The following is a 15,849-nucleotide window of genomic DNA, read 5'->3' as shown; positions in this document are numbered from 1 at the left end:
AACTATCCGGCGAACGGTCCGGACAAAAAATGGTTCAAATAGCTCTGAGCACTATGGGACTCAACTGCTGCGGTCATTAGTCCCCTAGAACTTAGAACTAGTTAAACCTAACTAACCTAAGGACATCACAAACATCCATGCCCGAGGCAGGATTCGAACCTGCGACCGTAGCGGTCTTGCGGTTCCAGACTGCAGCGCCTTTAACCGCACGGCCACTTCGGCCGGCCGGTCCGGACACTTGGATGATGTCGTCCAGGATACCGAGCAGCATACATAGCACATGCCGTTGGGCATTTTGATCACAATAGCCATACATCAACACGATGTCGACCTTTTTCCGCAATTGGTAAACGGTCCATTTTAACACGGGTATTGTATCACGAAGCAAATACCGTCCACACTGGCGGAATGTTACGTGATACCACGTACTTATACGTTTGTGACTATTACAGCGCCATGTATGACAAAGCAAAGGAAGTGGCCCAACTAAAACATTCATATTCCTTTACGTACTACACGAATACGTAATAAAAATGGGGGTTCCCATTTAAAATAACGCAGTTGATATCCGTTTGACCTATGGCAGCGCCATCTAGCGGGCCAACCATAGCGCCATCTGGTTTTCCCCTTCAAGCTAGACGAGTTTCGTTCTTTGTAGTTTTTCCGTTTGATGCTTAATTTGTGAGATATTTGGCCCGGTCACGATCAATGGACCGCCCTGTATAGTGCAGCGGGCTACGGCACAGGAGTCGGCATGGCTCCGTAGCCCTGTCGGTACCTACCACAACCTCTCTGATTCCCTTCCTGCTCGCCACGCGGGATTAGCCGAGCGGTCTGAGGCGCTGCAGTCGTGGACTGTGCGGCTGGTCCCGGCGGAGGTTCGAGTCCTTCCTCGGGCATAGGTGTGTGTGTGTTTGTCCGTAGGATAATTTAGGTTAAGTAGTGTGTAAGCTCAGAGACTGACGACCTTACCAGTTAAGTCTCATAAGATTTCACACACATTGTTTTGAGAATGTTTGGAGAATTACGGATCTATATCCAACGCGGGATTCTGATGATCTGACACGCCAGCTGTATAGAATTTGACACTATGTATCTGAGGAGGATGTCCAACAACTGTGTCAATCAGTGCCAACCTGCTTCCATAAGGGCCAGAGGTGGACCAATGCGTTATTGACTTGATCAATTTGTCAAGCTCTTTCTCTTGAATAACTCGTCCTATTTTCTGAAATTATAATCATTTGTTTGTATGTACATCACATCTACTGATTCCCGTCCCGTTTGGGGATACAGGGCAGGTTGTACTGAGACATAAACGTTAAGAAGGAAATTGGATACGTTGCTCCGTTTGCGAGTTATTTAGCACAGAATTCAGCCAATCGGGGCGCCGCTCGCTCACACTCAAGCGGCCTGCCAGGGGCGGTGTCGGCCAACGAGTGCTTAGTCTCGTTAGCTGGGACTTGAATTTACGCGCGCCACGATCTGATTGGCTAACTTCAATGCTAAATAACTCGGAAACGGCGCAACGTATCGAACTGCTTTCTTAACATTCACGTCTCAGTACAACCTACCCTGTAACATTCCTACAAGCATTTCACACATTTTCTGACCACCCTGTATTCGCTGAAGTACATGTTGTGCCCCGATTTGCGAGGGCATGCTAGAAAGAAATGCCTCCGAACTTTTTTGTTCTGTTCACAATGTCACCCGTAAAATTAAGTCGACTTTCTTGTTTCGCTGATGCAAGTTGAAACCCTCCGCCACTAGAGGGCTACGCTTTGCAGTGGCCAACATTGGTGGCCTGTACTGTAATTATGTCGTTGCGTGAGAAACAACGTGTTGTACTCGCGCCCACACTTGCAGCACCGTCTCCTTCCCTATGACTATGGGAGACCACATACACTCCTGGAAATTGAAATAAGAACACCGTGAATTCATTGTCCCAAGAAGCGGAAACTTTATTGACACATTCCTGGGGTCAGATACATCACATGATCACACTGACAGAACCACAGGCACACAGACACAGGCAACAGAGCATGCACAATGTCGGCACTAGTACAGTGTATATCCACCTTTCGCAGCAATGCAGGCTGCTATTCTCCCATGGAGACGATCGTAGAGATGCTGGATGTAGTCCTGTGGAACGGCTTGCCATGCCATTTCCACCTGGCGCCTCAGTTGGACCAGCGTTCGTGCTGGACGTGCAGACCGCGTGAGACGACGCTTCATCCAGTCCCAAACATGCTCAATGGGGGACAGATCCGGAGATCTTGCTGGCCAGGGTAGTTGACCTACACCTTCTAGAGCACGTTGGGTGGCACGGGATACATGCGGACGTGCATTGTCCTGTTGGAACAGCAAGTTCCCTTGCCGGTCTAGGAATGGTAGAACGATGGGTTCGATGACGGTTTGGATGTACCGTGCACTATTCAGTGTCCCCTCGACGATCACCAGTGGTGTACGGCCAGTGTAGGAGATCGCTCCCCACACCATGATGCCGGGTGTTGGCCCTGTGTGCCTCGGTCGTATGCAGTCCTGATTGTGGCGCTCACCTGCACGGCGCCAAACACGCATACGACCATCATTGGCACCAAGGCAGAAGCGACTCTCATCGCTGACGACGACATGTCTCCATTCGTCCCTCCATTCACGCCTGTCGCGACACCACTGGAGGCGGGCTGCACGATGTTGGGGCGTGAGCGGAAGACGGCCTAACGGTGTGCGGGACCGTAGCCCAGCTTCATGGAGACGGTTGCGAATGGTCCTCGCCGATACCCCAGGAGCAACAGTGTCCCTAATTTGCTGGGAAGTGGCGGTGCGGTCCCCTACGGCACTGCGTAGGATCCTACGGTCTTGGCGTGCATCCGTGCGTCGCTGCGGTCCGGTCCCAGGTCGACGGGCACGTGCACCTTCCGCCGACCACTGGCGACAACATCGATGTACTGTGGAGACCTCACGCCCCACGTGTTGAGCAATTCGGCGGTACGTCCACCCGGCCTCCCGCATGCCCACTATACGCCCTCGCTCAAAGTCCGTCAACTGCACATACGGTTCACGTCCACGCTGTCGCGGCATGCTACCAGTGTTAAAGACTGCGATGGAGCTCCGTATGCCACGGCAAACTGGCTGACACTGACGGCGGCGGTGCACAAATGCTGCGCAGCTAGCGCCATTCGACGGCCAACACCGCGGTTCCTGGTGTGTCCGCTGTGCCGTGCGTGTGATCATTGCTTGTACAGCCCTCTCGCAGTGTCCGGAGCAAGTATGGTGGGTCTGACACACCGGTGTCAATGTGTTCTTTTTTCCATTTCCAGGAGTGTATAAACACTGCGACGTCTGTAAGAATCCGACATCACTTTCATCGACTATTTTGCATACGACCGACTTGGCCCCATCTGATTTTCACATCTTTCCAAAAGTTAAAGAACACCTTCGAGGACTTCACCAGCATAGTGATGAAGCGGAGGTGAGGTATGGCTCCGTCAACAAACATTCTGCAGTGACGGTATCAACAAACTAGTCTCTTGTTGGGAGAAATATGTTCGTCACCAGTGTAACTATTTTGCGAAATAAATATGTAGGCATGTAGAATAAAGATGTAGAACGTTAATGAACTTCGTTTTATTTAAAAAGTTTTAATAGTTTTAACATAAAACTTTCGAAGGCATTAATTTTCAGCACGTCATCATACCTACACTCTTTCCTGATTACCGGCCGAAGTGGCCGAGCGGTTCTAGGCGCTACAGTCTGGACCCGCGCAGGTTCGAATCCTGCCTCGGGCATGGATGTGTGTGGTGTCCTTAGGTTAGTTAGGTTTAAGTAGTTCTAAGTTCTAGGGGACTGATGACCTCAGATGTTAAGTCCCATAGTGCTCAGAGCCATTTTTTTTCTTGATTAAAAAAAAAATTCTACAAGGTGTACAGCTTTGCTTCCGCGGCTTTTTCCCCAACATTTGAGGCCTTAATGAAACAAATTGGTTCCGCATGTATCATTCAAAGTATTTCCCATCGCTGGCCACTACTTTCTCCCTTCTTTCGGGCAGTGTACGAATCCCGCGTCGAAAAAATTGTTTATCTTTCGAAATGATCCACGAATCGATCCAATTTGTGACTTCTTCATGAGATCGAAAGTGTTGGTCAGCCAGGCCATGCGTCGTTGATCTAAACAGGTAATAGTCAGAGGGAGCAATCTCTGGAGAATACGGCGGTGGAGCAGCACTTCCCATCTTAACATTTCCAAGTACCTTTTGACCTCTTTTGCAACGTGCGGTCGAGCGTTGTCGTGCTGAAAAGTCACTTTATCCGGCCTGTCAGTATATTGCGGCCGTTTGTCTTTTAATGCTCCGCTCAAACGCATTGATTGCGTTCGATAACGAGAACCTGTGATTGTTTTACTCGGTTTCAACATCTCATAGTACACGACGCCGAGCTGGTCCCACCAATTGCAGAGCATGATCTCGGAGCCGTGAATATCCGGTTTGGACGCCGACGTGGAAGCATGGCCGGGATATCCCCATGATTTTTTGCCTTTAGGGTTATCGTAATGAACCCATTTTTCGTGCGCAGTCACAATGTGATGCAGAAATCGCTTCTGTTTTTGCCTCTCAAGCAACTGTTCAGCTTACACGGGACCCAAGCTCCTCCTTTCTGAATCATGCCCATAGCCTTGAGACGTTTTGAAATGGCTTGCTGTGTCACTCTCACTAATCGTGCCAATTCTTCTCGAGTTTGACGCGAGTGTTCACTTAGCAATGTCTCCAGTTCTTCAAAATGTTCAAATGTGTGTGAAATCATATGGGACTTAACTGCTAAGGTCATCAGTCCCTAAGCTTACACACTAGTTAAACTAAATTATCCTAAGGACTCAAACCTCCGCCGAGACCAGCCACACAGTCGATGACTGCAGCGCCTTACACCGTTTCCAGTTCTCCATCTTCAAAAACATTCTCTCTTCCACCACTATCCGGTCTATGACGTTAAAATCACCGATCCTGAAGCACTGAAAGCACTCACGGCACGTTCTTTCACTAATAGTGTCCTTACCGTACGTTCTTCAGAGCATTCGATGAGACTCAGCTGCTGTTTCCTTCATATTCAAACAAAACAGTAACACCTCCCGCAAATGACGAGAATTAGGCTCGTAAACTGGCATTTTCAATCAGGAGATGCAGACACATATCGAGTAACGTTTGAATGTGGTTATGTTGACCGAGGTCCAAGCTAACTGTCTGACGTCTGCGATCTGTTTCTTTCGACCGCTACTTACCGTCGTCGCCACCTATCGGCAAATGGCGGAAGCAAAGTTGTAAACCTTGTAGATTTATATAAATAATGTATTAAAAAGTTTTCACTTTCTATTTCATCCCCATAGGATTAAATTTCCAAAAATGCTGAAATACGTATTTCTGGCCCAGAAAGCATTTACCAATTTTAGCTGGCCTAGCTTCAAAATTGTCTTATTTCCAACATTTTCAAAAAATCATGCTCTATTTCACTCCCTTAGGGTTGGGATTTCGAAAAATCCCTTCTTAAACGATGCCTACAGGGTAAGGTCATCGCCCGCTGCAAAATTCAAGTTTCTGTCTCTGACGGTTTTGCCTGCACGATGATGAGTCAGTAAGTCAGGATGTTGCCGTTTATACATAGAGATTAATTAATTTCCGTAAAAGATGTTGGTGCTCCTTGTGGTGACTTAAACTTTTGTGGGATGACATTTTTAATGGATTGTCTTGCTACTTCAGCTGAACCATTCAATCCTACATTTGTTGCTACGTTTAGAAAGTGATTGTTAAAAGTACTTGCAACTGGTGGCTTGTCATTCACAGCTTTATCATTTAGTTTAATTGTTATGGAATGTTGTACACCGACTGGCTGGCCTTGTCTCGCCTCTCATAATTTCCAATATACACTACTGGCCATTAAAATTGCTACACCAAGAAGAAATGCAGATGATAAACGGGAATTCATTGGGCAAATATATTATAGTAGAACTGACATGTGATTACATTTTCACGCAATTTGGGTGCATAGAACCTGAGAAATCAGTACCCAGAACAACCACCTCTGGCCGTAACAACGGCCTTGATACGCCTGGGCATTGAGTCAAACAGAGCTTGGATGGCGTGCACAGGTACAGCTGCCCATGCAGCTTCAACACGATGCCACAGTTCATCGAGAGTAGTGACTGGCGTATTGTGACGAGCCAGTTGCTCGGCCACCATTGACCAGACGTCTTCAATTGGTGAGAGATCTGGAGAATGTGCTGGCCAGGGCAGCAGTCGAACATTTTCTGTATCCAGAAAGGCCCGTACAGGACCTGAAACATGCGGTCGTACATTATCCTGCCGAAATGTAGGGTTTCACAGGGATCGAATGAACGGTAGAGCCACGGGTCGTACACATCTGAAATGTAACGTCCACTGTTGAAAGTGCCGTCAATGCGAACAACAGGTGATCGAGACGTGTAACCAATGGCACCCCATACCATCACGCCAGGTGATACGCCAGTATGGCGATGACGATTACACGCTTCCAATGTGCGTTCACCGCGATGTCGTCAAACACGTATGCGACCATCATGATGCTGTAAACAGAACCTGGATTCATCCGAAAAAATGACGTTTTGCCATACGAACACCCAGGTTCGTCGTCGAGTACAGTATGGCAGGCGCTCCTGTCTGTGATGCAGTGTCAATGGTAACCGCAACCACGGTCTCCGAGCTGATAGTCCGTGCTGCTGCAAACGTCGTCCAACTGTTCTTTGTCTTGCAAACGTCCCCATCTGTTGACTCAGGGATCGAGACGTGGCTGCACGATCCGTTACAGCCATGCGGATAAGATACCTGTCATCTCGACTGCTAGTGATACGAGGCCGTTGGGATCCAGCATGGCGTTTCGTATTACCCTCCTGAACCCACCGATTCCATATTCTGCTAACAGTCATTGGATCTCGACGAACGCGGGCAGCAATGTCGCGATACGATAAACCGCAATCGCGACAGGCTACAATCCGACCTTTATCAAAGTCGGAAACGTGATGGTACGCATTTCTCCTCCTTACACGTGGCATCACAAACAACGTTTCACCAGGCAACGCCGGTCAACTGCTGTTTGTGTATGAGAAATCGGTTGGAAACTTTCCTCATGTCATCACGTTGTAGGTGTCGCCACCGGCGCCAACCTCGTGTGAATGCTCCGAAAATCTAATCATTTGCATATCACTGCATCTTCTTCCTTTCAGTTAAATTTCACTTCTGTAGCACGTCATCTTCGTGGTGTAGGATTTTTAATTGTCAGTAGTGTAGAAGAAGGAAACAAGTGACGACAGAAGAGTGGGAAATTAATGTTCTCATTGCTGTTGCAGTTGATCTGCACATTAGCTCTGTGCAACTGCACGACAAAGTGGCTCTGGCCGTACGTGGGCTCTGGACCCCTCCACCATCCTCCACACCTATAAATCCCTCATCCGCCCTATCCTTTGTTACGCCCATCTGGCCTGGATCTCTGCCCCCCCCCTACCTTTTATAAATCCCTCCAAATCCTTGAACGCCATGCTCTCCGCCTCGCCTATCGCATCCGTGTCCCCTCCCCCACGCGGATCCTGTACGATCTCATCCCCTTCCCCCACCTCCTCTTCTGCCTTGAAAGGATACGGATCCTGTACACCTCCCACAAACTCGATCCTCCTCACCCGCTCGTCTCACTTGTCCTCTCCCACCCCCGCCCCTCTGCCGCGCCTGTACTCCCACGTCCCACCCGGTCTCCATCTCTCCACCCTCCTTACCCTCTCCCAACGTGGCTTCCGCCAGCTCCCCCTCCCTGATGATGTCCTCCTCCCCTCCATCTACCCCTCCTACCAACTGATCCTCCCCCCCACTTCCTGTGTCCTTTCCTTTAGGCACCCTCCCTCCCTTCTCTTCCCTTCCCTTCTCTTTCCTTTTCCCCCGTCCCCTCCCTCCAGCCCTCTTGTCCCGGGCTTCCCCTCCCCCTTCCTCCCTCCCCCTATCTCCCCTGCCCATGGCATCTGCTCTCCCCTCTCGCTCTCCCACTCCCCTTCCCCCTCCTCCTCTCTTGGCCGGTCCCCAGACTTGCACACGCTCAGTGAACATTAGCGCGCCAGAGATCTTCGCCATCACTGTTTCCTGTGTGTGCCTTCGTTTGTGTTTAGTGTTTGTTCGCCATCACGCCACCACTGTTCACGTGTGCCGTCGCCGTCATCCGTGTTATGTGTGCCATGTCAACTAGTGTTAGTGATGTTTCTCGTCCAGCATGAACGGCTCCATGTTTTTTTGTTTTTTGTTTTTTTTAGTGTCTACATTTTTTTCTCCCGTCGTTTCGATTGTATTCTCTGTGCCACCTATATGTACTACTTATTGTCAACTCAAGGCTGAAGAGCGGCGTACTGTGCTGCTGACAGACCGCCTTTGTATAAGGTGTTTAAAATCACAATAAAGAGAAAAAAAAACGACAAAGTTGGATGAGTCAGGCAAACATCCTATGCATTCTCAATCGATATCTATACCGTCCCTATCACGTCTCTCTCTATCAAGAGCTGCACGGAAACAATTATGAGAATCATGTTAACTTGTCTATATGGGTATTAAATGCTGGATACGGTGTTTAGTGGTGAATCCATATTTGCTAATTATGGCCAGGTAAACAGTCGAAACGTGCACTATTGGTCTCTAGACAATCCCCACTGCCCTCATCAAGTGTAATGTCAGCATGCAAGGAGTGCAAACGTGTGGTGTTGCAAAGTGAACCATCAGCTCATGGGCCTGTTTTCCATAAATGGATCAGTGAACGTGCACAAGTATCGGTCTTCTAACAGACCATCTTCCACAGATGCCAGAAGACGATCCTCTGCAGACTAGGAGGAATGTGTGGTACCAACATGACGGCTGTCCAGCCCATAGTGCACAAAGTACTACAGCATGTATTCATGAACTATTTTCAGTTCGTTGTATTGGACGCAGAGGACCTGTATGTTGGCCATCCCATCCCCCATATTTGACGCCTGTAGACGATTTTCTGTGGGGAAGCTGAAACATGCTCTTTACAAGGATATGTCAACAACACCTGATGATATATAACGATGTTTTACTGCAGTCTGCTGGCAAATCTCCGCTGAATAGCTAGCTCGTGTCCAGCAGCCGTTGCACACCAGACTGGAAGCGCACACTGCTGCAGCCGTTGGTCATTTTGGACACAACCTGTGAGGGGCAGTTGTCTCGTTACTGTTCAAAATTCACGTTAACTAGTTTATGCACTTGTGGTGTTCTTTAGTGTGTGCTGCCAGAGGTCTTGTTCAAGTATCAGTGTGGGAACGTTTCAGGGTGTATCAAAAAGAATCATCTGATTTAAGAAAATCATAACTATTATTATGCTGGCCGGCCGAAGTGGCCGTGCGGTTAAAGGCGCTGCAGTCTGGAATCGCAAGACCGCTACGGTCGCAGGTTCGAATCCTGCCTCGGGCATGGATGTTTGTGATGTCCTTAGGTTAGTTAGGTTTAACTAGTTCTAAGTTCTAGGGGACTAATGACCTCAGCAGTTGAGTCCCATAGTGCTCAGAGCCATTTGAACCATTTTTTTTATTATTATGTTGTTTGGGATATGTGCACTGACCCGTGGTCGGCTCGTGTTAATGCCATTTTTCCTTTTGGGCATTTTGTCTCCATCGAGTGGTGTCTCATTCCTCCTTCAGTTACTACCTGAACGAGTTGCTCACTTGCCTCTGTCAGTGGCGGCAGCAGAGTTTATCTATACTGGTACTGCTGTAACTTCTTTGGTATGGCAGTTATATTTCTGTGTCACTGTGCGTGTGGGGGTTGGTCAGTTGCGACAGAGCAGCGAGGAAGTCTCTGCGGCATGTGATCGGGCTGGGGCTGCTGGCGGCGTGCAACAACGGTCGGAGTTTTGTGGCACCAGCTGCTAGAACTGCTGAGTTCGTCGCCCACCGCACCTGCATACTGGAGTTGAGTCATGAAAGCTCAACCGTTGTGACATCTCTCATCTCTTCCTTGATTCCTGGTTGTTGCATCCTGGGCTGTCCCCGCAAGCAGCAACGGGCCGGTGTGTTGGACTCGGCAAAATTTTGCAGCCGTCTTCCTGTATGGTGTTTAACCTTCCAAATGATTATAATTTACTAGTGAAGTGCACCAACGGTATCTTCTGTCTTGTGGCTGTTAACGTTCCAGTTACCTGCCCTGCCCATTAGCATGAGATAGTGTGCTTTCCTCGCCATGTTGATTGTTGTCCAGCACGGCGTGTATTTCAACAGCTTGGTGTTGTTCTCTTTCTCTCTTTGGGTGTTTATTCTGCCTTGACTGTGTTTATACGCCAATCCTACTGTGATCCTCGCCTTCGCTGGTACCTTTGGTTGTCGTTCTGTTGGTCGGGTGGAAGGGAATTGAGTAGGTAGTTGGTTGGTTCGTCAGCCATCCGCAGGTTGTGCTGCAACCCGATTCTTTAGTGTTATGCTTGGCGATCTGCCTCACCTACACTCTGGTTAGAGTTTCCTCCCCAGGCCGACCCTTGGAACACTTCTGATCACCACTGTTTGTTGTTTGTGTTGTCATTTTATTTGGTCACAGGTACTGTGCCAGGCCTTTAGCCTTTTAAATTAGGTCTTCAGCCGTGTCTCATTAACAATTCTTGTTGCTCTGTATTTAGGCCTTCAGCCGTGTCTGTTTTAGAATCTGTGGCTTTAATATGTAAAGTAAGGTTTCTCTTTAATTATTCTGAATTCTTGAAATGCCCTTCAGCCATGTTCTGTAAATTTTTATCTTAAGGTTTGTAAGGGGTCTGTAGGCCCTTACTATAAGTTTGCACTCGGCACAGGTCGATAGGGTCGTGTTGCGGGAGTGAGTGTGAGTTGAGCCAGTGCCATGTTGCGGGTAGAGATGTGTGGAGGTCGTTGTTGTAATGCAAGGCTTTAACGACAAAGGGAGTTGCCATCGCCGTGGTTTAACCCCTTTGTACTAGAATAATACCGGGAAAGTGAAGAAGTATAATTACGAGAGTGATTAGTGATATTCTAGGGTCGATATTTTGGTTTCGCGTCTACCACGCCGTCGTCTCTTTGGATTGCAGTGTTGGATTAACGTGTGACAATAATGAAAAATGAAGAAGCCTGTGCTGAGATTAGCCGTAATTAGATATGTATGACGAAGGCAGTGGCTCTCTCCTCCTTTTTGTGTTTTTGAGACGAATATAGGTTCGTAATTAGTGAAGCTGCGTTGGTGTTTTTCTTGTTACCAGACATTTCATTATTACAGCGTTTGAGAAGGACGAACTGGAAAGTAACAACTTCTGTAGCAGTCAATTCCGATTGCCAGCCCCATTAGGTACACGGTCACATTAATAATAACTATTGGGCTGCTATTCGACCAGATCAGATCAGGTCGGGATAAATAAACGGAGGTGTTACACCTTGGCTTACCGTGAAAGGACAAGTGCAATCTTTGGACGAATAGTAAGAACAATAGGTAATTTTATCTTGCTTAACTCGAGAAAATATTTTTCAATTTCGGATCAAGACGGAGCATAAACTTTAAAATCGCGACAAGAAACAGTGCATTTTGAACAATACGAAGTAATAGCATCTTATGATTGTGAATAAACTGTTTTTCCGCCATATTAGATGAGAGTAGCAGTGTCGATAAACTGTGTTATAATGTGCAAACGCGTAAATCCGCGCGAAAAACTGTGAAAAGTGAACACCAAAGAAAGACACGTGTGAACATTACCACAGCAAAATGAGCTAAGAATTCGTCACGGGAGCTTTTAAATAAGTGTTTAGTAGTAATATTATGACCGAAATTGCTTTTTGAGTAGTGAAAATCGAGCAACTTCATGTGGACCCATAAACTGTTATGCAGGCGACAATATATGTGGCGACGCAATTGTTGAGTGACGTCATGCACACCCGTGTAGCAGCTGCGCCAAAGAGCTTCGATCCACGAGGTGATTCCACACGTCATCCCAACTACCTGTGCAAGGAGTAGGTCAGGCGCAGACGCACTACACTGACACCGAGCGCCAACCCGGCATCTAGCGGCCGAACTACAAACTACGCCCGCCTGCAGCGCCACGGAGCGGCCGGCTGAGAACTACGATGACTCGCCACAAATCTTCAGCGCGACATCGAGACACCGAGCGCCAACCCGGCATCTAGCAGCCGAACTACAAACTACGCCCGCCTGCAGCGCCACGGAGCGGCCGACTGAGAACTACGACGACTCGCCACAGATCTTCAGCGCGACTTCACGTGGCTCCGGCGGCAGTACAGCGCCACGCCCACTTCAAACATCAAAACATCGCGAGTCGTGGTAATGTCAGTTGGTGAGTGAAGACAACTGGTTAGCATAACATTAAATTGCAGTGTACTGTTTTCAGGATAAATAAACAGTTTTGAACTGTGTTTTACCTTAGGACAAGTGCCCAATTACAGTAATTTCCAAAAAGTTTGCGAAACATACTCTGAAATATAGCATACTTATTGATGCATGCTGCGCTGTCTAAATGGTGATTATACAGATATGCTAATTGTTTTTGGGGATTTTACATTTATAGATTTAATGAATGGTGTGATTTATCTTATTTAAAACATTTTACATAAATTGTGTATGTGAAAATTGATATTTGAAACTATTAGGTTTTGAGGTTCGTTATGTTCAGTATTCATACGTATTGTATCAATTTTGGAATTAACTGAAGATACTGCAGTTACTGTTTGATTAGTTTCGCGGTAATTAGGATTGTTTTGGGTTACTAGAGGTTATTTTATATTACTTGCCTGTGCATTAAAAATAAACCAAACATGTCTACTGAAGATAAGCAGGTTTGTGAGGCAGTAGTTGAAAGGAAAGGGATAGGACAGGAAGACAGAGATGATTCAGGAATCAGTGATTATGGATTGTCATTAGAAAGCCCATTAGCACATTCAACTAGTTACCCCGAAACGCCGGGACAAACGACGAGAAATAAGTCAGCTTCAGAGGGTGCAGATATGTGGTCGATGTTGGCAGATTTGCTAAAGGAAACCACGGCAACATTAGAGAAAGGTTTACAAGAAACTAGAGAATCATTAAAGGAAGATTTACAAGAAACTAGAGAAAGGGAAGAAATATTCCGCAAATCAGTAGAGGAAGGTTTACAAGAAGCTAGAGAAAGGGAAGAAATATTCCGCAAATTAGTAGAGGAAGGTTTACAAGAAGCTAGAGAAAGGGAAGAAATATTCCGCAGATCAGTAGAGGAAGGTTTACAAGAAACTAGAGAAAGGGAAGAAATATTCCGCAAATCATTAAAGGAAGATTTACAAGAAACTAGAGAAAGGGATGAAATATTCCGCAAATCATTAAAGGAAGATTTACAAGAAACCAAAGAAAGCTTAGAAAAATCAGTTAAGGAAACTATAGCACAAGAGATCAAAACGTCGCAAATGAAGATAGAATGTAATCTGAAGAAGGAAATGCAGGAGTTACAAGAACGATTGAAGATGGACATCAACGAGAGAGAGAGTAAGCTACAGAAGAGCATAGACCAAGTCCAGGGAGACGTGGAGAAGGTGGAAAGAAAGTTAACAAAAAAGATAGAAGACGATATTGAAGAAACTAAAGCCGAATTGGGAGAAAGGATCACCGAGGTGGAAACAAATTGCAGTCATCGAATCGCCGAGGTGACGCAGATGCAGAAACAATGCAGTGATGCAGTTAGGGGGATAGGAGATAGGCAAAACCAACTGGCTGTCAATCTGAGAAATGCTATAGCCGTGCAACGAGAAGAGGATAACAACAGGGTTGCAATGGAGGTCAGGCAATTACAACAATTACAACAATTGGAGAGCAAGACAGAACAAATTGATAAACGAATTAGCAGTGCCACTTTAACCTTGGGGAAGGTAGAGTTGTTACCTTGATGACCGGTGATAATCGGTACGTCCAAAGTAATGCAGGGCAGAAATTTAAACCGAAAAGAGGGTTGCACCCAATGATATTTATGAAATGGTTAAAAAGGAGTTTTCCCAGCACATTTTAAAGACGCAGACAAGATTCAATTTGCAATAGGTAGGATGGAAGGTGAGGCCTTCACTTGGGGAGTCAGGAAGAAGGAAGAGACTACTAGTTATGATCAGTTTGAAGGGGAATTCTTGAAGAAATACTGGTCCAAAAGTCATCAGTGTGCAGCAATTGAGGACCTACTACACCGCAAGTCACTTACTACATGGAGAGGAACGTTGAGAGAGTTTGCCGAACATTTGTGGGAATTGAACGAGACCTTGGAACAACCCCTGAGTGATGACATAATGATATCAGCGATAAAAAGAAGATTGAGCCGGAGAATGCAAGAAACTGTATCCGGGAGCCTAATTAAAGATAGGGAGGCCTTGATGAAGGTACTATCAAGGTCAAAGGAATGGACAGAGATGCTAAATGAACACAAAATAGAGCAAATTGCCATTTCTAGATATAGGCCAGCTTCTAACCCTGCAGAACGAACAATGAAGGAATTGAACCGTTTATGCCGAACATACTGTCATAGGAAGCATGGTTCATGGAAATCTGGGAGAATTTGAGCAGGTCAGGAATCACCTCCCGCATGATTCTACAGGGTTTGCACCATGTGAAGTATTGCTCAATCAAGAACCCGACAGTATTTTTTGCGAGTTGCTAGTCTACCCACCAGGAAGTTCATTGACCTGCGAAAGGAAATTGGAGCTAGTGGAATTAAGTATGAAGGAGAAAGCTAGGAAAAGACAGGAGAGACACGACAAGCTAGTGAAACCGATAACTTACCGAGTGGGAGACTCGGTACTAGTAAAAGTTCAAGCAAAATCAAGGAAAATAAACTCTGAAATACACAAATTCAACCACGTTTATAAGGGACCATACAGGATTATACAAATTGGTCATCCTAACATGGTGGAGTTGGAATATGCACGGACAAAGAGAGTGCATGGTAAGGAGCATGTGGAAACATAAAGAGGGACTACTCACATGAGAACAGGGATAACCCAGATGAGGAAGAGGAACTCGATTAGGGCGAATGTCTGAAATGAGAGTGTTCAAGCTCCTTGATGTAGTTGGGTAAGACATGTTTAGAACATTTAGTTGTTAAACGGACATTTGAAAAAGGGGAATGTTCATTTGCATTGTATTCTCTGATGTCTTATAACTAGAACTTCATATTTCATATCGACGATTACCTGAGAATGGGTGTAAAACCTGTAACAACTAATTTGTAATATAATAATTCATATGTCCTGTGTTCATGTAATAATTTTTTGATTGTATATTGTGTGTTACATTCAATATGGACTATAGAGGATTATTGCTATTTGATAAAAAAATTGTGATTTGGACAATGCCATGTTTGTGAGATGTAATAACCTTTTGTAGAATATTATTGTGGAGGCAGCCCACTACCGGAGTCGAGGGATTATTTGGTGAATTGTAATTTCATTATTTACACTATGTGTTTTGTTCAGATGTAATGATATCTAATTTTCCTTGCTGATTCTTTCTCACCAAAGGCTCCAAAGAAGTTTTCGAGGGCGGGGATGTAAGGGGTCCGTAGGCCCTTACTATAAGTTTGCACTCGGCACAGGTCGATAGGGCGAACAATCGATTGTGTCGTGTTGCGGGAGTGAGTGTGAGTTGAGCCAGTGCCATGTTGCGGGTAGAGGTGTGCGGAGGTCAGTTGTTGTAATGCAAGGCTTTAACGACAAAGGGAGTTGCCATCGCCGTGGTTTAACCCCTTTGTACTAGAATAATACCGGGAAAGTGAAGAAGTATAATTACGAGAGTGATTAGTGATATTCTAGGGCCGATATTTTGGTTTCGCGTCT

The sequence above is a fragment of the Schistocerca piceifrons genome, chromosome 11 (genome assembly GCF_021461385.2).
Source record: "Schistocerca piceifrons isolate TAMUIC-IGC-003096 chromosome 11, iqSchPice1.1, whole genome shotgun sequence".
Lineage (NCBI taxonomy): Eukaryota > Metazoa > Arthropoda > Insecta > Orthoptera > Acrididae > Schistocerca > Schistocerca piceifrons.
Note: the sequence above shows the minus strand (reverse complement) of the source record.